This window comes from Rhinolophus sinicus, linkage group LG03 (assembly GCF_036562045.2).
Source record: "Rhinolophus sinicus isolate RSC01 linkage group LG03, ASM3656204v1, whole genome shotgun sequence".
NCBI lineage: Eukaryota > Metazoa > Chordata > Mammalia > Chiroptera > Rhinolophidae > Rhinolophus > Rhinolophus sinicus.
Genome location: NC_133753.1, coordinates 189,067,904 through 189,087,067, shown reverse-complemented (window position 1 = coordinate 189,087,067; position 19,164 = coordinate 189,067,904). Strand labels below are relative to the sequence as shown.

The following is a 19,164-nucleotide window of genomic DNA, read 5'->3' as shown; positions in this document are numbered from 1 at the left end:
GTAAAAAGATGGTGTGTCTTTTTACAAAACGAGGTCCTATCCACCCTTCAGGACCTCTATCCTTTCCACTCCAACCCCTGGCCTTCAGGTTTAGAAAGCCGCTATCAGTCTTAACACAGCCCTCCCTGCTCCAGAATTTATAGTACAAACTCCAAGCTCTCAATACTCCAGGCTTTGGTTGGTGGAACCCACATATCTATTTTATCCTGGAAAGGCGCAGGCCTTTCTTGTGAATTTAAATTATTCTGACTTTCAAGATTGTTGTCTCTGCTTTGAATTTCAAAAGCCTGTGGAGGAAGCTTTTCAGGCAGCCTAAATAGTGGCGAAAAGGATCACAGAACAAGTTACCTCAGGGAATAGCAGCCTTGTAATATCATAAAATACGATTTCGTTACATCAGCTTAAAGGTCGTTGTTACAAATTCTACAAATCACACTTGCTAGGGAATAAATCAAGCAAGAAAATCATTTTTCTCTTAATAAATATGTTTGTTATACCTTAATATGAACTTATATATTCAAAAGTAATGGAGTTTTGAATAATTCTCAGAAGTATGAATAAAAAACATCTTGATTCCATGTTGGATTAAATGACCCTTCTTCATACAGGGTATTCAGATTAACCATCATGAGAACAGCTAGTCCAATTAAGGACGTTTTTGCAGGTGGAGCAATGAAAGAGAATACAGACATGGCAGTGACACACAACACCCAGTTTATAGAAGTTCTCTCTGTCCAAGTGCAGAGAGGAACCCTGGCAGTAAAAGACCTCAGAAACCTTTATCTGTACGTTGGAATAATTGACTCAAAGATTCAGGGGGAGTCTGGTGGGCTATCCATTCTGCTTTGCTGCCATAGGCCAGCTCCAGCATCTCCCCTCTGAATTTAATTTCAGCAAACATGTGGCAAGCCTCCTTCTCTAAAGCAATGGACACACAGGCAAGTCCTTTCAATTCCACCTTGGCTTTGCTTCCAGTTATGTTGAGCCGTAGTGATTGTCACTTGTCACTGTGATCACAGAAGACCGATATTCAACGTAATGGAGTTCGTAACACTGAAAGGAGATTTGTTTATCTGCTCATCCAGGGTAGAAATCACCTTCAATCCATCATTTTTCCTCCTTTGCATTCACTTCTTAGTGCTGTCTGAGAGGAAGGCATGGGCTTTCTAAGATTTCCATGATGTTCTTAACTACTATGACAACAATAATCATTGTCGTTTGAAATATATATTTTGGTAACCCTCTTTATAGGGAAGATCTGGCATCTCCTCTTAGAAAATAACAGTCATGCCCTCTTGCATCAGAAATATCCAGGTGCCATTTTCAGCGTGTAGGGAATTTTATAAATTATAAAATAGTAAGCTGTAGAGCCATCTGTAAATGAACCATTATCTTCATTGTATTTATTAATCTATTTTCGGTTTCTGGGGAAACACTTACTAGGAATTAAGGAAAGTTATCCAAATCTTGAAAATAAGGCAAAGCGAAGTAACATGTCGTTTTGATGTCATACAGGAAATTGTTTTAACAGGTTCACCCGCGAATTGTATGCTTGTTTAGGGAGTGTAACTTTGTTTGGCTTTCTAAGTACTATTGACTAAAGGCCTAGATTCTATGAAGTTATATGTTAACATGTAGGTTTTTGTCCAGTAGAAGTCAAAGGATCTCTGTCTGCAGAAAGGTATCTGCCCTGTGGGGCATTGCCCCGTTGTGCATCGGATCCAGAAATCTTATTACAAAATTATTTTCCACTGCCCACATAGCCTCATTCTCTTTTGAATACATTACTGGTTCCCTCATTAAAGAGTTAAAGAAAATGTTGACATTTTGTTCATTCTTTACATATATGAAAGTCATGTTTTTCAGGTTTTTAAAATTATACTTTGGCACAAGTAGTTTATAGGGGGTTTTTTTTAAATAGGATCTTTGTTCTCCATGAAAAACACATACATAAAACAGATAAAAGTGTTGGTGCTCTGAATCTGATGGGCTAGAATCACTCCAGACAAGCTGAATGCACAGTTCTCTCATATCCTCTGGCCTTAACTGGCTTCTCTTCCAAGAGGTTCAAATCACAGCTCTGCCACATAGAAGCTGTGTGGACCTATCAAAGTTCTCCATCCTTCTATGCTCCCATTTCCTCTTCTTACAGTGTGCATACATGTTTTATAGCCTTGACGCTGAAACCTGGCCTTCTGGACGTATGCAGATTTCAGAAGTGCTCTTTTTCAATACGATTTACATTATGCAAGTGGAGTCTATGTAGACCTAAGTAGGCCACAGAAAAAATTAGCAAACTCATTGGCTACTAATTTGCTTATTCCATTCCAGAAGCTAAATGTTCATCACGTTTCAATAAGAAATATTTTCAAGTAATGGAGCTGGGCCACTCATTGTAAACTACAGTTTCACCTTTTAATGGTCACTTTTGCTTGTTAGTCAAGTCATGGCTTTTCAAGGTTATATACACCATCAGCTTCTTTCAAATGTAAATAGTGGATAACTTATAAGTCTCTGCTCTGCCCTTTTATTTAATGATGATGCAACGCTATAAATTTTAAGGAACACAGCATTAATAACCACTCGTGGCTATCACCAGCTAGATTTGGACTGTGGAAAGAAGTGAAATGGCCTGTATTTTAATTTCAATTTTTAGTGGCATTTCCTACTATACAGTTCCAGTGCAAAATGCAAGAAGAAAAGGAACAAAATGGTCTAATGGTTAGACCTTAGATGAGAAAACAAAATCTTATTTTAAATGATAATATGTAATTATGTATTATTATGCATATTATGCAATTATAATATGCAACAGAAATATTATAATCATGCATAAAAAGGACATAGAGGACATAGTGATGTATTTTGGACTGTCTCCTAAGCATTTTATTGACACATCCTTCTCAGTTTCACAACAACCCACCTGAAGAGTGGTATTGTTTTAAAATATGAGAAATGGAGGTCCACACAGTGACTATCTGAGAGTCACCCAGCCTGGGCCGTGATGGCAGGACTGGTCTGTCTGACTCCGAAGCCTGTGATCTCCAATTACAACACAAGAACATGTCACCCTCTAGTGAGCGAGATTTCATACTGCAGTGGACTCTGCTACATATGTCACAGAACAGATCACTTTTGCTTTGTATTATGTAACAGATGCTATTACCTCTCTGAGGACTTTCATTTAAGTAGTTGTAGCCCTTTGGAGTTCTCAGGTAACTAAAAAGAATAATCCTCCTTGCAACGTCCTGGGTAATTTTATGACCTTCATGCAGCTAAAGAATTCTGGCAGGATTTTGGGCATGAAAGTACCTCAATTCTGACCCAACGGTATTTCTTTCTAACTAATCTTTATATAAGTTTTATGAACCCAACCCCTCACCCAATAACATTCACTCACTTTAAACAAAAATTCTTTGCTGAGCTCTGTAGTAGGTACTGCAAATATCATGGTGAACAAAATCCAGATAGTCTCTCTGCTCGTACTCCCAATGTTCTTATTGCACAATACTTACAAATTTCATTTATTCATCCATCCATCCATCCATCTATCCATTCATCAAATATTTATTGCACGCTTACTGTGTGCCAGAAATTGTTTTCAGCTTTGGGATACAAAACAGAGCTATGAGAACAAAATAAAGATCCCTGCTCTTCTGGAACATGTGTTCTAGCAAAGGAAGGTAGACAATATACCATAGACGTGATAAATGAGAAATGTTATGTAGTACTTTGGAAGGTGATAGGTGCTATAGAAAAAAAAGAAAGACAAAAAAATAGATCGTAGTAAGAGATATTGGCAAGATCAAGGTGGGAGGGAAGGGACTGCAATTGTAAATAAGATGCTGTAGGGTAAACCTCATCAAGAAGGTGACGTTTGAGCCTATTTGCATGAGGTGAGGGAGTACTACAGACTGAATATTTATGTCCTCCCAAAATTCATGTGTTGAAATCCTAACCCCCAATGTGATGGTTTTAGGAGGTGGGGCGTTTCTTTGGAAGATAATTAGGTCATAAAGATGGAGCCCTCGTGAATGGGATTAGAGTTCTTAGAAAACAGACACCAGAGAGCTCCCTAGCACCTTCTTCTATGTGAGGTCACAGTGAGAAGACAGCCATCTATGAACCAGGAAGTGGGCTCTCAGCACACACTGAATCTGCTGGTGCATTTACGTTGGGGTTCCAGCCTCCAGAACTGTGAGAAATAACTGTCTGTTGTTTCTAAGCCACCAGTCTGAGGTACTCTGTTATAGCCCCTGCAAGGACTAACACAGGGACTGAGCCGTGGAGGTATTTGTGATGAAAGCATTCCAACAAAGGCAGCAGGTAGTTAGTGCCATGCTTCTACGTGGGAGTGTGGCTGATGTGTTCAAGGAACAGTGACGAGCAGTGCACTGGAGCTAAATAGGAAAGAGGAAGAGTGGTAAGAACTGGGGCCTGAGACATATGAGAGGTCAGATCATATGCCATGTTATGCCCAGTTAGTCCAAGGAACCCTGCAAGGTTTGGAGCAGCGGGTCACATGACCTGGCCTTTGTCTGGTTTCAGCCTCTTGTCAACCAAACATCATGGCCACCCACATCATAAACTATAATGCAATCTTTGAGAGGAGTCTTATCTTCTCCCAAGAGCATTGGGATAAATCACCTGCCAACTCTTTCTTCACCCTTTGTCTAGGCAGGATGTCCTCTTAGACATCTTGTGAACTCTTGGCATCTTTTGCTATTTCACTTATAAGAAAACACTAAGGCATCCAGACTTGTTTCCATCCCTCCCTTGTATCTAACAGACAAACACATAGAATTACATAGCCTAGGGCCGAAACATTACGTCATTCACTAATTGATGATACCAAGGTCCCTGCATGTGGGTAAAAAGTCGTCTTAATTCATTTGAGCTGCTATAGCAAATACACCATAGACTGGGTGGCTTGTAAACCACCGGAATTTATTTCTCACAGTTTTGGAGGCTGGGAAGTCCAAGATCAAGGTACTAGCAGATTCACTGTCTGGAAAGAGCCCACTTCCTGGTTTATGGATGCCCTCTTCTCACTGTGTCCTCACATGGAGGAAGAGGCAAGGGAGCTTTTGGGGTCCTTTTATAAGGGCACGAATCCCACTCTTGAGGGCTCTACCAGCATGAGCTAATTACCTCTTAAAGACTAATCAACTCACACCATCACATTGAGCACTGGGTTTCAATATATGAATTTGGGGGACATAAAAATGCAGTCTCTGGCACAAGTCAGAGCACTTGCCCAACTTGCACTGAAGCTGTCATAACATTCAAATTTTAAAATTCAACATAAATCAAAATACTGTAAATAATTTTACTTTATCCAATTAGATAGTTGCTTTTCGTTAGAAACTCAATAGTGAATCCTTTAATAAGGAATCCTTTCATAAAACAGTAAACTGCCCATGTTGGATTAAATTAAGTGTGATACCTGTTCTTTCAAAGTTCACAGAAGAAAGTCCAGGACATTTTAAAGGACCCGAGACATCAATTTTGCCCAAATATAGCTGACATAGCATCAAGGGGAGAAACACCATGAATATCCTTTATTTAAATTCCAAACAGCTAATCAGAGACCACAGTTAAGTTTAGTGAAGATAAACTTGTTTTCACAAGCCATTTATGTTTGGTGACAATTGACATTTAAAACAAGCACTCTGAGATTGAATCCAGCAAAGGAAAATCGAGCCAATTCTAGATAGAGCCGACTTAGACCACCCTCTGTAGATAATCTATTTCCTAATCACTTCCTATTTGGTTAATATTATTACTATGATTAGTGTTGAGATACTATGAAAGCCAAGGATGTGGCTAGAAGTCAAGTTGGTCGAAGACCCAGAACACTGTGCATCTTCTTCCAAACTAACTTGGTTCAGAGTCAGGAATCTGAGGTTGGGCTCTGACAGCTGCAGTTCTCAGGGCTGTGGATTCCTGGATACAGACTCTGTTCTAAATGCTTATTTGCATTTCTCTAGGATCAGCAGTAGGGCTTTTTTTTTTTTTTTTTTTAATGGCGTTTTGAAACTTAATCACTCAGCACTAAGCAAAAGGAAGATAAATAGCGGAGTAAGCTTTGCTGGGGAGCAAAACACATATACTCATTTCTCTTGACATTTCTAAGGTGTACCTGTGGAATTGGGTTGTTAGGCCACAAATAAAGACAACTGTTTAGTCCCGTGTGTTGGAATAGAAATGGGTAAGACGGATGGGTGGGCCTCATTCTGCTGTGGTTCTAGGGTATCCCAGTCTGCTCATTCCCCCCATTAGGGAACTAGGCGAGCATGTCATGCATGGATCCACTGAGACCATTCTCAATGCTGAAATTTCTAAATCTGCAAGTATTTGTGTCTTTATTTCAGTGCATATTCCTGCTACATTTGGCAATAATATAGTATTATTTCTTCTTGAAATAATTATTTCTTCTTGAAATAGTATTTCTTCTTGAAATATTTTCACCCTTTGTTTGCGGGACTTTGTCTACTCCTGGCCCAAGGCCATCTGGCTTTTCTGGTATCTCTTTCCTCTTTATTACGTAGACATTGAAAATGTTCGTCCTCTTTGAAGGGTCCTCCTGCACCCCCTGCTTTTGCTTTGCTCACCGTGTACTTTCTGGTGCACACTTGGAGTTTTAACTACTTGAAAATTAATGACTTAAAAATTGTATGGAAAACTTGCCTTTAACCCTGGTTTACTGCCTAGAATCTAACTATAGCCCTATCTATACGTATGTATATAAAAGTGACTATTACTAAATTACTATAATTATATTTGGTTTTGCTTGTTTGTTTTTTAAACTCATAGATTCCATGAACCAGATAGTGACTGTATTTCCAGCATGCCTTTTATGAACTACTTTTCCTCATTACTTCCTAATATTCTATTTTCTTTGTTTTTCATTCACTATGATTTTCTCATTAAAAAAATATATATATATATGTTTTTATTGTTCAGAATCTTTTTGGGCATTACTAGGCCACTTAGATTTTCTCTACTATGAATTGGCTTTCCATACACTTCACCCATTTTTCTGTTGGATCCTCTGGGTGTTTTATTTATACGAATTCAATATATATTCTGAGTACTAATCCTCTCACTGTTACACAATATGCTAATTCCTTTGTCCTGGTCATAATTTATCTTTCAGTTGTGGTGACTATTGTCATACAAATGTCTTAATTTTAAGAAAATGAAATTTATCCATCACTTTCCGATTTCTGCTTCTTCTGTTTCTTTTAAAAATTATTCTCTAACCGACATCAAAAAGAGAGTCTCCTATTTTATTCTAAAAACTATAAAATTTTGTTCTTCATATTTAGATCTTTAATCTCTCAAGTTTATATGTTATATGCTATCATGTAGAGATCTAATATGATTTCCTTTTCCTTATGGGAAACCAGGTTTTTCAACACAAAATATTGAATAGGCCATCTTTTCTGCATTTATTTCCGTCTCCTTGTTCTTATCCCAAACTTCTGTAAGTGCCCTGATCAATTTATTGGTTCATCCTTATGAACCAGTGAAATGAATATTCAGAGCACTGTCAAACAACAAACAAAAGAGTATTTTCGTTGGTGGTAGTGGTGGTGATGTTATTAGTTCTCCTTTATTTACCAACCAAATAATAACAAAACACATTTAACCATGAGTCATACTGGTTTCTATACTTAACAAGATTATTTCTCCTTCTGCTTCCTTCCCCCTCCCTCTTTCCTTTTCAATGTCCAAATAGATCCAGTCCTCCCACTTTTGTTACCATGTTTTAGCTCAACCAGGTGACTGCTTAACAAAAGGATAGGCCATCTGCTTCACAGTGATAGCATTTCATTATGACTTTTATTTTCTTATTTTGCCTGCAAAGAAACATTTTCCCCCCAAGGAAAAAATAAAACTTCTGCAGAATATCTTATGTCTCTGTGTCCTTCCCTTTTTGCATTTTTATAAATGAGTTCCTACTCTGAAATACCTTGCGCCGTGAGGTACACATTCTAGGAACAGTAGTGACATCTCTTCTAACCCATCCCTTCCTCACTGAAAGAACAGTGTCATAATATAAATGTCCGAGAAGACCCAAGACGGCAGTGGAAGAATGTTCAGGGATGCCCTGATTAGTTCTATTTATGTGCTTCTTATTCCATCTTATTGACCCACTTTTTTCTATTCCTGTGTCAATATCACATAGTCTTATTGACTCAAACTCTGTAGTAAGTCCTGCTATCTACTAGAAAAAGTCCCTCCTCCTTGTTCTTTTCCAGAATTCACTTTGACTTTACTCCTTCAAATGAATTTTAGAATCAGTTGAAACGAATTTTAGAATCAGTTCTGCAAATAATCCTGTTGGGGTTTTGGTTGGCATTCCATTCAATTTATGGACTAATTTGGAGAGAATTGACACCTTTATGATACTGAATATTTCCAGCCATGAATATGGTAAGCATTGTTATTTAATAATATGTTCATCGGTAACATTTGTAGTATTTTCCATAGGGCCCTCCTAGGCATTTGATAGTTTCTGTTATTGTGTGGGTAAAGTTTTATCACATTTTTAATCAATTAAGGCAGATAGCAATATTACCGATTTCTCTGTGATTTGTGTGCAGCAACACTGGATAACTTTCCCTTTAATTCCAAAACCTTATCTAGAGATTTTCTTGTTTTGTTTTTTAACGTAGAGTCATGGCATTTGCCAATTATTGTAACTTTTTTTCTTTCTTATTCTTATACCATTGAGTTCTTTTCTGTTTTTGTTTGTTTTGTTGGTGAGTTGGTTGATGGGTTGCTTGGTTAGTTGGTTGGTAGGCTGGTTTCTAGTAGTGCTTATAACTTCTAATACAATGTTGAATAGTAGGAATGCTGATGGGAATTCTTTTCTTGTCCCTGACTGATAGAAATGCTGAAGTTTCACCATTAATTTGACCTTTGCTCTGGATGGCAAATAAATCCTCTCTCTGGCTACAAAAGTTCCTTCTATTTATAGTGTGATATGAGTTTCTACTATGAGTGTGTTGAATTTTTTTTAATGCTTCATTAACATCTAGAATGATGTTCATATTTTTCCTTCTTTAACCTGATAAATCACAGTGGTAGATTTTCTGATCTGAACCACCCTTGCATTCCTCAATACATCCTTACGTCATCATCTCAGGATCCTACTGTTCTTCAGAAAATCCCATCTGGCCCCGCTGAAACCAGCAGAACTCGCTAAGTGGAGATTTAGGTGGAATGTGGACAAGGAGGCTGCTTCCAGAATGGAACGAACAGTGCGGGTTGAGTAGTGGCTTCAGAAAGCCAGTGACAATAGGCTCAGTTGCCATAACTCTTTTAAATGACGTTATGGCAAACTCGTTATGTATTAATGATTTAACTATGATAAAGAAACATGCATTTTATGAACCAAAATGCTTTTGGGTGAAACAAGTAAGAAAGCAACTAGTAGCTCCTTTAAGCTGTACCACATTTTACTGCCTACGATTAGCAAAAGAAAAAGAAACAAGGAAAGTGCCTCTAACAAATACAAAGTTATGTTTTCGAAACATCCTTATGTCAGCCTCATTCTTATTGGTGATTCTCTATATAAATTTCAGGAAACATTTGTATTGCTCTCTTTCCTCAAATTCCCTACATATGTATAGTGCTAAGAAATGTATATATTTCAATATAAAATGATGATTCATAAAAACTTTTGCTTCTGTTAAGATCTCCTCCTCTTCTTCTAAGATACACAACTTAAAATAAACTGCCTCACTTGTCTGTCCATATTGCTACCCTCCTTTTCTCATCATAAGGCTTTTCTCACTCACACACACGTTTATGTTTATTAGCTTTCTGTCTGTCTGTCTGTCTGTCTGTCTTTCCCTACTAGAGTGAAAGTTCCCTGAGGTCAGAGATTTTTTTTTTAAGTTTCAGGCATACAAAACAATGTAATAGACATTTCACCCCTCACAAAGTGATAACCCTCCCCCAATCCATTATCCCTCTGACATCATATACAGCTGTTACAATTCCATTGACTGTTCCCTATGCTGTGCTCCACATCCTGTGACTATATATATATATATAAAATTATAGTTGACATACAATATTATTCAGCTTCAGAGATTTTACCTCTCTTATTTTTCCTGATGTATCCCTACCATATAGTAGGAATTCAGTAGATACTTTAATGAATAAAAAGAAATGGATTTCTCCTTCTGTGTGGTTGATAGCTCATCCAGTCCTATATTCTAAGAATGTGAAGAACAATAGTGTTCAGAACACAAATGATGTGACAATTGTTCTCTTCAAATTTCTATATATGATGAATGAAAGAATAGAAGGATTGCAAAATCTGTAGAATTGCTAAGAATTCCAGAAGATTACAAATTGCTGAATAATTGATGGATTTTATTGTCTTTTTTTTTGTCTAAGTTTTAAAATCTTAAAGTTAATTAAAATCTTAAGAAGTTGTCAGAGAACTAATCTTTAAAGAAGAATGTATGGACCCGGGTAGCAAAAATATAGATACTTTCCAAAGGTTAGGCTAAAACCTTTGGAGAAATGCCATATGTTTAAAAAAAAAAAAAAATTTTTAATTTAAAAAACCCTTCCTTCCTTTGATGGATCTCCCCTTGCCTGCACTGCTTAGAGACACTTCTCCCAACTGTGGCAAGTTAGTGCTGGAGGGAGTATAGCCTGAGAAGGTGGAAAATTTGGATTTCTACTGTTTTAACAAGGGGAAAAAGCAATTGCCAGTAGAAGCTTTTAATTATATACAGATTGCCCTTTTATTTTGCTTCAGTCCTTTCAGTTCACGTGCCAGGGAAAGGGGAAGTATTACCTCGACTGCTTACCCCAGAGGTCTGTTTCCAGTTAGCTGCCGAAGCAAGTCTTGTCTTCTTTCTGGAGCCGCTACCCCCGAAAACCCACTGTGAGAGGAGTTAAAGTGGCTCCAATACCAGCAGGAGCAGTTCTGGAGTGAGCCCAGCTCCAAACCTGCCAACCTGCCGCAGGAGCTCCTGGCACTGCGGGGGGCAGTTCCCAGGATCTTCCCAATCCTGGCCTTGGGGCAGTGATAGAAAGCCTAGTGGGGTGCTGCCATCTCTCCCTAATTCTAGAAGACGGCTCAGAGTTGAGTGTGCAGCCATATTGGGCTAAATGAGGAGAAATGGTCCAGGCTGGGGAGGGGAGAGCGATTCCTCCAGTCCTTCCAGGGTCTCCACGCTCTGGACACCATCACTTAGTCCTCCCCCCCCCCAAAATGAAAAAAAGACTTTAGAAATAACAGAGTCGCGAATATAAGGAACTCCAGATGGCCGGGGACCCTGTAGGAACATGTCTTTTTCCTGAAGTCACCTTAGCCTCAGGATCCATCTTGTTCCTTCCTTCCCTTTAGTCGGACACAGCTGACCGCCCCGCTAGCCACCAGCTTTCTGTGCTGTGCGCCCAGAGGCAGAGTTGTCCCTACGCACTGGGCCACCGCCTATTTCCTCCTCCGTACAATTCGGTATCTACTCGTACTGATCCCTGTGACTTCACCGCGGTGTAAAACCTGGTCCTTCTGAGAAATGGGCTCTTCCAACCTGAGGGGAAACATATTTGGATGATTTCCCTTTTGTTCTTAGCAGATACTTTGTGTGCTTTCCTGATGCAGTGAAGGGACCCAAGGTTTCTAACTCATCTTTCTGCACGTACCAGCCCCGTCCAACATCACGTGCATGCTGTGAGCTCCCGCTGTGTGTGAGTGCAAAATCGGTATTCGGACAGGACTTTGAGCATCTAGGTTACAGTTCCACTTTCCATATTAACCAGCCCTCTAAATACTAGTCAAGTAGCAGACTCAGTGAGACCCAGTTGTCTCCTCTTGCCAACTGGGAAAATTAGGACTAACCTCCCTATAAAGGAATGGAAAAAGTTCATATTGCCAAATGAATATCCCTCAAATATAAAACATGACTTAACAATATTCAAATAACTCAGATACCGTAAAATGCAATGGGTCATACTGAAATAAGATTAAACATCATTGCATCATTACTTATCTTCTCAAATCTAAAATCAAACATTACTTATTGCAAAATTGAATGAAAGAATATAGATGTGAAGGAAGCACACATGCCTGAATGTTTTCATGGAATTGTTTAACTAAGGGAGAATTCTGAAAGTCAAGCTTTCTACTGCAACTGAAGTAACTGCAGGATTTTGTTGTGGCTGAGAATCTAAAACTTGTTTCATGGAAAAAGGAGTTGCTTTTCCAGAAACTCTAGGGGTTTCATTGTTACTTCAAACAGTATTTTTCAGGAGCACTGAATCTTTGGCTGCATAAAAGGAAAGAAAGCCAGGGTTAATGTTTTCAAATGCTGTTGCCTGGAATTATTCTCTCTTCTGGAAAAGTAAATCCAAGATGGCAGCTGGCAAGACTGAATATGTTTTTTGGGGTATTCTTAAAGCAGAATGTATAAATTATTGCTCAAGTAATGTGCAGTTTAATGAACTCCACTGATACATGGTTTGTGCAAGTGATTCTTTCTGCATTTAAAACCGTCTTCATCTGCCTATTAAAATTTAGTATCAATTTTTTTTTTTTTTTACTTTTCATTGTATCTGAAAGCGACCTTCTATTAGAAGGTAATAAACATTTGGTGAATAAATGAATAGATGAATGAATGAATTAGAAGAAACAAATCACTACTAATTTAAAATGCAAACATAGTACATGTTAATATTTTTAATTTCTTGAAATGAAACTGTTAATACTATTAGGACAGATTCTCTGAATTCAATTTACCTGTAAAAACTTGAAGTCCCTTAAAATCTTTCTGCTTCTGCCTCACCTGTTCTCAGAACTTCGTAAGTGTTAACTCATTCGGTTCTCCCTTGAGTGAAGTACTCTTGCTGTCTCCATTGTACAGATGAGAATACTGAGGCGTGGAGTGATCACTCAGCCTGCCTGACATGTGAGGTAGGTAGAGGTAGAGTGAGGATTTGGACCCCAGCAGGCTGCTTCCAGGACCTGCCTTCTCAAACACTAGCACGCTTCCTAGAAACTTTAGAGTTTAGATATCCTAGACATCCATATACCATAACTTCATGGAAAAGTGTCATCAACAATTAAAACTCTCTTCTGATTTTAAATTAGTAACAATTCCTTTTTAAAGTGAGAAAACTTAATATACATCTTGAGATGTCAAGAAAGTCTGTGGAAAGAGGTTAAGGCAATACAGGCAATGATAGAAACGTATTTGAAATTTTTGAATTGATAAGTTTGAGGGAGATACACTAATGTGATTGATTCCAGGTTAAAAATTATTCCCCAATTGATCTCTAAGGGTTAAGCTCATGTTCTAAATTCTGTTGTGTCCTCCCTTTCAGAGTAGTGTCTATTTTATGGTTCCTTTGGACCACAGCTTCTGTAGAGAAGGGGACATGTCTAAAAGGGCCCCCAAATCAAGTAAATCAGCTCTGGAACTTAGGGAGACCACGTACACAGCCATGTAGACTGTGATTATATGTCTTCTCCAAATGACGGACGTAGAAGGGCCTCTTAAAACTCAGCCATTTGTTATCATTATTATTATCATTAGGAATTAGAACTTTTAATAGAACTTATGTGCTAGGCATTGTAGCAATGCTTTCAAGCATGATCTCATTTAATTCTCACAACCTTCCCTCCCCAGTCAACTAGGGGTAGCAGGCAGCTATTTTCCGTTATTGTTGGGGTTCAGGTGATCTTAGTTGAGACATAAAATCTGAATGTGGCCATTTGTTCCTACCTATACCTACCATTTCCCCCTCAAGGATCTCATTCACAAAGTAAAGAGAGAGAGAGAGAGCGAGAGAGAGAGAGAGAGAGAGAGAGAGAGAGAGAGAGAGAGAGATGGATTTCCCACATAATGATCTATGCTTTTGATTTTCGATTTTCCTGAATCCTTTTTTTTAAATCCTGTAGCAATAAGTCAACACTGGATTTTCTTTTTGAATGCATGCTGTGCGCCCATGAATCTTTCCTCCTGTGCAATTTGACTCTGTCACCAGCACACAAGAACTCCTCATTTCTTCTCTGCTCCTAAAATCACTCTGCTTCTTTCCAAAGGGTTCGATTAGAGTGCTGTTTCTGTTTCCTTTTGAAAACACAGCTCTGAAATGCAGCCTTTCTTGATATAGTACATTGCTTTGGAGCTATTATATGTGTAATCAGCAAGGATACACATACCCGACCATTTCCTGAAGTACATGTGGCCAGCTCAGTCCACAATCACTCCTTTTTTTGGCATCCCCTTGTCTATTTGGAGAGTCTTACCACTGTTCAGAGAATTCTTTGTCCATCAAGTATTTTCCATTTGAAAATGATGCACAAATGGCCCCTTTTCCTGTTTTAGCCTGTATGCAAAATGGAGTCCAAGTTGAAAGCAGACTTTCTCTTAGTCAGAATCTCTCACACAGACCATGAGTTTGGGTCGCTACAGCACCTGACCAGAGCAACGCCACCTACTAGGAACTTAGTTGTCTTTCCTTGTCCTCCCAGAGGCTAGAACTCATTTTATAAGCAACCAGAATTGAAGAAATATAATGGACCATTCCAATCATTTAAAACATGCTTTTTAGCATAAGGACACTTTTTCTCTCTTGCTATACCTGAGAATGAGTTTTAGTCACTGTGTCTTAGTGTACAGTAATTCTCAAGGCTGAGTCTATATGAATTGAATAAATATTATTTTGCCTTATAGTTTCAATTTCTTATTAATTCTTTCTAATAGTTGGGTAATTAATGTAATTTGAGGGACCTAAGGGTATCTAAGGACAAATGTGAGCTTGTCTATTGTTATATCCATGGAAATAAATAGAAAATGAAATGAGTCTGCAAGCTACAATACATGTATAGATAACCTAACAAACAGAGATTTTTCCTACATGCAGCTACACCGTGGCCTCTTTCTAAGGCAGGTTCTTGATTCACAAAGAGACGTATAACCAGTTCACTTTTCACTAAAGAAGAATATGTCTAAAATACAATAAAGAGATATCTAGAATACAAACTGCTTAGCACAAACAATCCATCCTCTCTGCTTGTCTGTTTCATCCAGGGCAAAGCCGGCAGGCTAGGTTTTGAGTGTGCAGGGAGATGACATCCTGGTGAAAAGCAGGCCCGTCCATGCTAGATTGTAGCTCCCTTAGCACTGTCCTTCCAGACTTTGGAATATCTCTCTGATATTGGATTGGTTACAGTGGAAACAGAGAGAAAGATTCTAATCATACAAAATAAAGATTTCCATTTGTGAGCTCAACTATTGGATCCGTCATCTTTCATCAGTAGAAAAATGGGGGAAATCGAATACTTTGTTTTGTTTTAACCACCCAGAGAAGGAAGAGCGCAGAGTGTGGGAAATCAATATATCTTACTTACTCCGACAACCCCTCCCTCTGGAGCCTGTAAATGATCGGGGGCAGGCAAATTACTTTTCCATCATATTTGGCCCAAAACTAACCTGGTGAGTGAAGAGAAAGGGAATCGTTTGATAAGATTTGGAAAATAACATCTGTTTTTCTAAGCATTTCTGGATGAATTTATCAGGCATCCTGTAATTTACACTTTCTGTTGAAAACTATAATGAATACCCTGCATGGACATGAGCCTTTGGGTATTAGTCAGAAGCTACACGAAGACTGTGCTGTTGAAGGAGGCCATGTTTACAGTCAAGGATAGAATCTTCTGAAATGTTTAATTGTTTCCTCTCTGGAAAAAATGGCTCTCCATGCCTACATAGACTGCTTCTTTGCTCCATGAACTTGGAACTAAGAGTTGATACTTATACACTTCCAATTCTAGGATTATATGACTCTGAAACTATTCTTACAAGTACAGTTTTGCTGCTATGTATGCAGAACTTACTAGATGCCAAGTGCTATGTAAGCAGCAAGGGATATACAAATAACTAAGACATTTTTCCCTGAGAATACAAACCAGACTATCAAGGGTGAAGAACAAATACAGATAAACACCATTGATCGCTCATACTCACTGAGGACTTACTGGTGTAAGCTTTAGATGTATTGGTTCACTTAACCCTTCTCTCTGTGAGGTAGATTCTACCACTATGTCTATTTCACAAATGAGGAAACTGACCCCACTGGCAAAGGAAGGAGCCAGGATTTGAGCCCAGGTGTACTGGTTACAGAGTCCGTGTTCCAAACCACTACACACTGATACAACACTGTGAATGCTGCAGTTAAACAGGTAACCACTGGGTACTGCAGGGCACAGAGAAGGGGCATCTTGCAGGTTTGGGGAGGTGGGACTCAAGGTGTAATCTCCAATTGTGCTTCTGTCTTTTTAAGGACGTCACATCTTGAATGGAGATGTAAGGGATGAGAAAGTGGTTTCTAGTTGAAGGAAGAGACTCAGGAAGCCTGCCAATGGGCGGACACAGAACAGCAAAGGCCCCGCGTTTAGAAATAGTACTTGGCACTAGTGGGAGGGGTAGTGAGAGGCAGGAGAGGAGCTTCTATTCCAGGGACCTGAGCACTGAGTCCCAATCCTGGTCAATTATTAGGAGGGGGACAGAGACGTTGAACGTGGAGTCGGAGATGGAGGAGACCTCATGGAGGAACATGTCGCACTGCCTTCCTACAGTCCAAGCCTTCGTGCCCTTGACATTAAGTATATTCATGCTCTGACTTGAGAGTAAAGCCATTCAGAGCCCTAGATTCTTAAATACATGGCAGGAAGGGGCAGGGCATGAAAGGTGGGGCCAGAAGTGCGATCACAAGGGGTTTGTATTTACGATCAGTAACTGGAAATATCTCCTACAGTGATGGTTTTAGAAAAATCAGTGTGGCAGCTGTATGGACCTTGAATTTGTAAGGGACACCACTCTGTATCTCAAATTTGCTATAACATCAGCTATCTTCTTGAATGACATACAGATATTTGATCCTTGCAACTCTCTTAATGAACAGTGACAAAGATGTAACAGATTGTTTTCATCAACATTTACAGTTTCTCTCTGCCAAACCCATGGACCAAAATATTCAATAAGATAAACTGGACCACTTGGGAGATTCCTTACTCTGATTTCATCTTTCTGCCTTTAGAGAGAAATGGTTCTGGCACCAGAATATGAAGCAGAAATAAGAGAGAGAGAGAGGCAAAGGAGCTGTGAAATCCATACAGTAAATAACCATCTGTTAACGATTCATCCGACAAATATTTATAGAGGACCTAGGCATGCTAGCTTCATTTGGACACGCAACACCCACACATGTTTGTCCTCATAAGTGTGTACATTTAATTGTTGACTGTAATTAATAGGTCAGCCTAAATGTGAAAAAATCAAATTCCGAAACCATTTTTTAATAAACATCCTGTTACCCGTCAGGATGTTAACGAACCTATCTTTCAGTAGGATTTTGCATCTGTCTAGGTAATCTTAGGCCTGTTTGCCATGTGACCGTCCTGGATGTTAATTATATTTGCATGTTTGGGTGGAAAGGAAAAGAGGAAGAAGTTTGAGGTAGTGTATCTGGTTCAAGTTCAGGTTCAAGAAAAAGTTCCGCTTCCAATCAGGTGTTTCTCTATAAAAAGAGACATTAAACTCTGGATGACCTTTTTAATCCTTTTTGAATATGAACCTGCTAAGAGCACATTGCTTCATTTTTTTCCCTCCACTTGCTCTCCCACCTGCTACGTATTTGTGTTTTCAGCATGGAGTAAGTCGTTCTGGCTGATATCAGCAGCAAACAGTCCTTACCTCTGACAACAATTCCCCATTATGTTAACTTACCCACATTTTTGAGTCGAGTTCTATTTGGAATAGGCACTGTGATAACTATCCCTTTCTCACAAATATACTAGTTAAACTGATCATGACAGATCCAGGCAAGCCTCAAAAAGCAGATACTCTTCTCTGAATAATATACCCATCAACTTCTTGACTAATGTTTTGTTCAGCTGTTTACAATGAAGCCAGGCTACTAGTCCACTGTTGTGATGATAAGACCAGTGTATTTCCTAATGTTAGAAACAAGTCAAAATCCATTGTTCTCACTTCCTTTGCAGAGTTTAGTTGACCTCATCCAAATTAGGAAAACACTGAGCTTGAAAGTTCGCCCTCGCAATTTTGATAGGATATAAAAATGAAGTGATTATCAAAGACCTTGGTTTATTTTCCATCATTGCTTAATGCTACATATTTTACATGTAAGGAAATAAATATTTGCAGCATTTATAGTGCATGTTTTGTTTCAAAAGAAATATGAATTTTAAGTTTTTAAAATATCTAAAATATAAAGGAGTTCCCAAAAGGAAAGCCTTTTGCCTGTAATTTTACATCTTAAAGATAGCTACTATTAATGGGAAGAGGAGCTTTTTCTGCATATGTGTATATTTATGTAAGCTTGTATAAATATATATTTATAAACATTTATAATGAAATAATTCTCGTATTACTCTGCATTGCTTCACTGGATTACAAATTGGTTGGGACACAAAAATTACACATTCTTTGTCCTGATGGGCCTATTGTAAAATAGGAGAAGCAGTTAACAATTTCTTTCCCACCTTAGCTTATATATATTTTTTCTCTGTCTAAAATAAAAATGATCCTAGGGAAAATGATGTATTTAAAATAAGGATGATCAAAAATTTGATCTATTAAATGTGTCACTCATAGAGCTAAATGCAAATCATTATTTCTATTTTCTTAAGATAAAGGACTTATTATGTGGCTATTTTGGGAGTAGCATAGAGTGGAGGGAAGAGAACTGACATTTATGGAATATTTACAGTATCCCAGGCTTTGTGATAGGGAATCAAATCTGCTATTTTACTTAAAATGTACAGTTTTCAGGAGAATTCAGTATTATCCATTTGACAGTTAAAGGAAGTAAGATTCAGAGATTTTCAACAGTTTGCCCAAAGTCACACTGCTAAAATATGATGACATAAAAAGATAAAAACATTTATAATTCCACCGCCAAAGTAACTACTGGTAATTGTGTCATATAGTTTTTCAACTTGTGTTCTATGCATATAAGATAATGTGCAGTTTTTTATTGCTTTCATACATTTTCTCTTTCTTCCCTCCTTTTCTTGCTTTTTTTGATGGGATCATAATATATACTGTTTTACAGCTTGTACTTTTTTTTCACTTGGCTGTTTACGTCCATGAGTATCAAACT

At 38.3% G+C, this 19,164-nt stretch overlaps 1 protein-coding gene across 3 annotated transcripts in view; it reads left to right on the top strand.

The window, feature by feature from the left end:
• FBXL7 (F-box and leucine rich repeat protein 7) overlaps positions 1-19,164 on the top strand; it is a 343,790-nt gene that overhangs the window by 271,108 nt on the left and 53,518 nt on the right. The gene's annotated exons all lie outside the window — the stretch shown is intronic.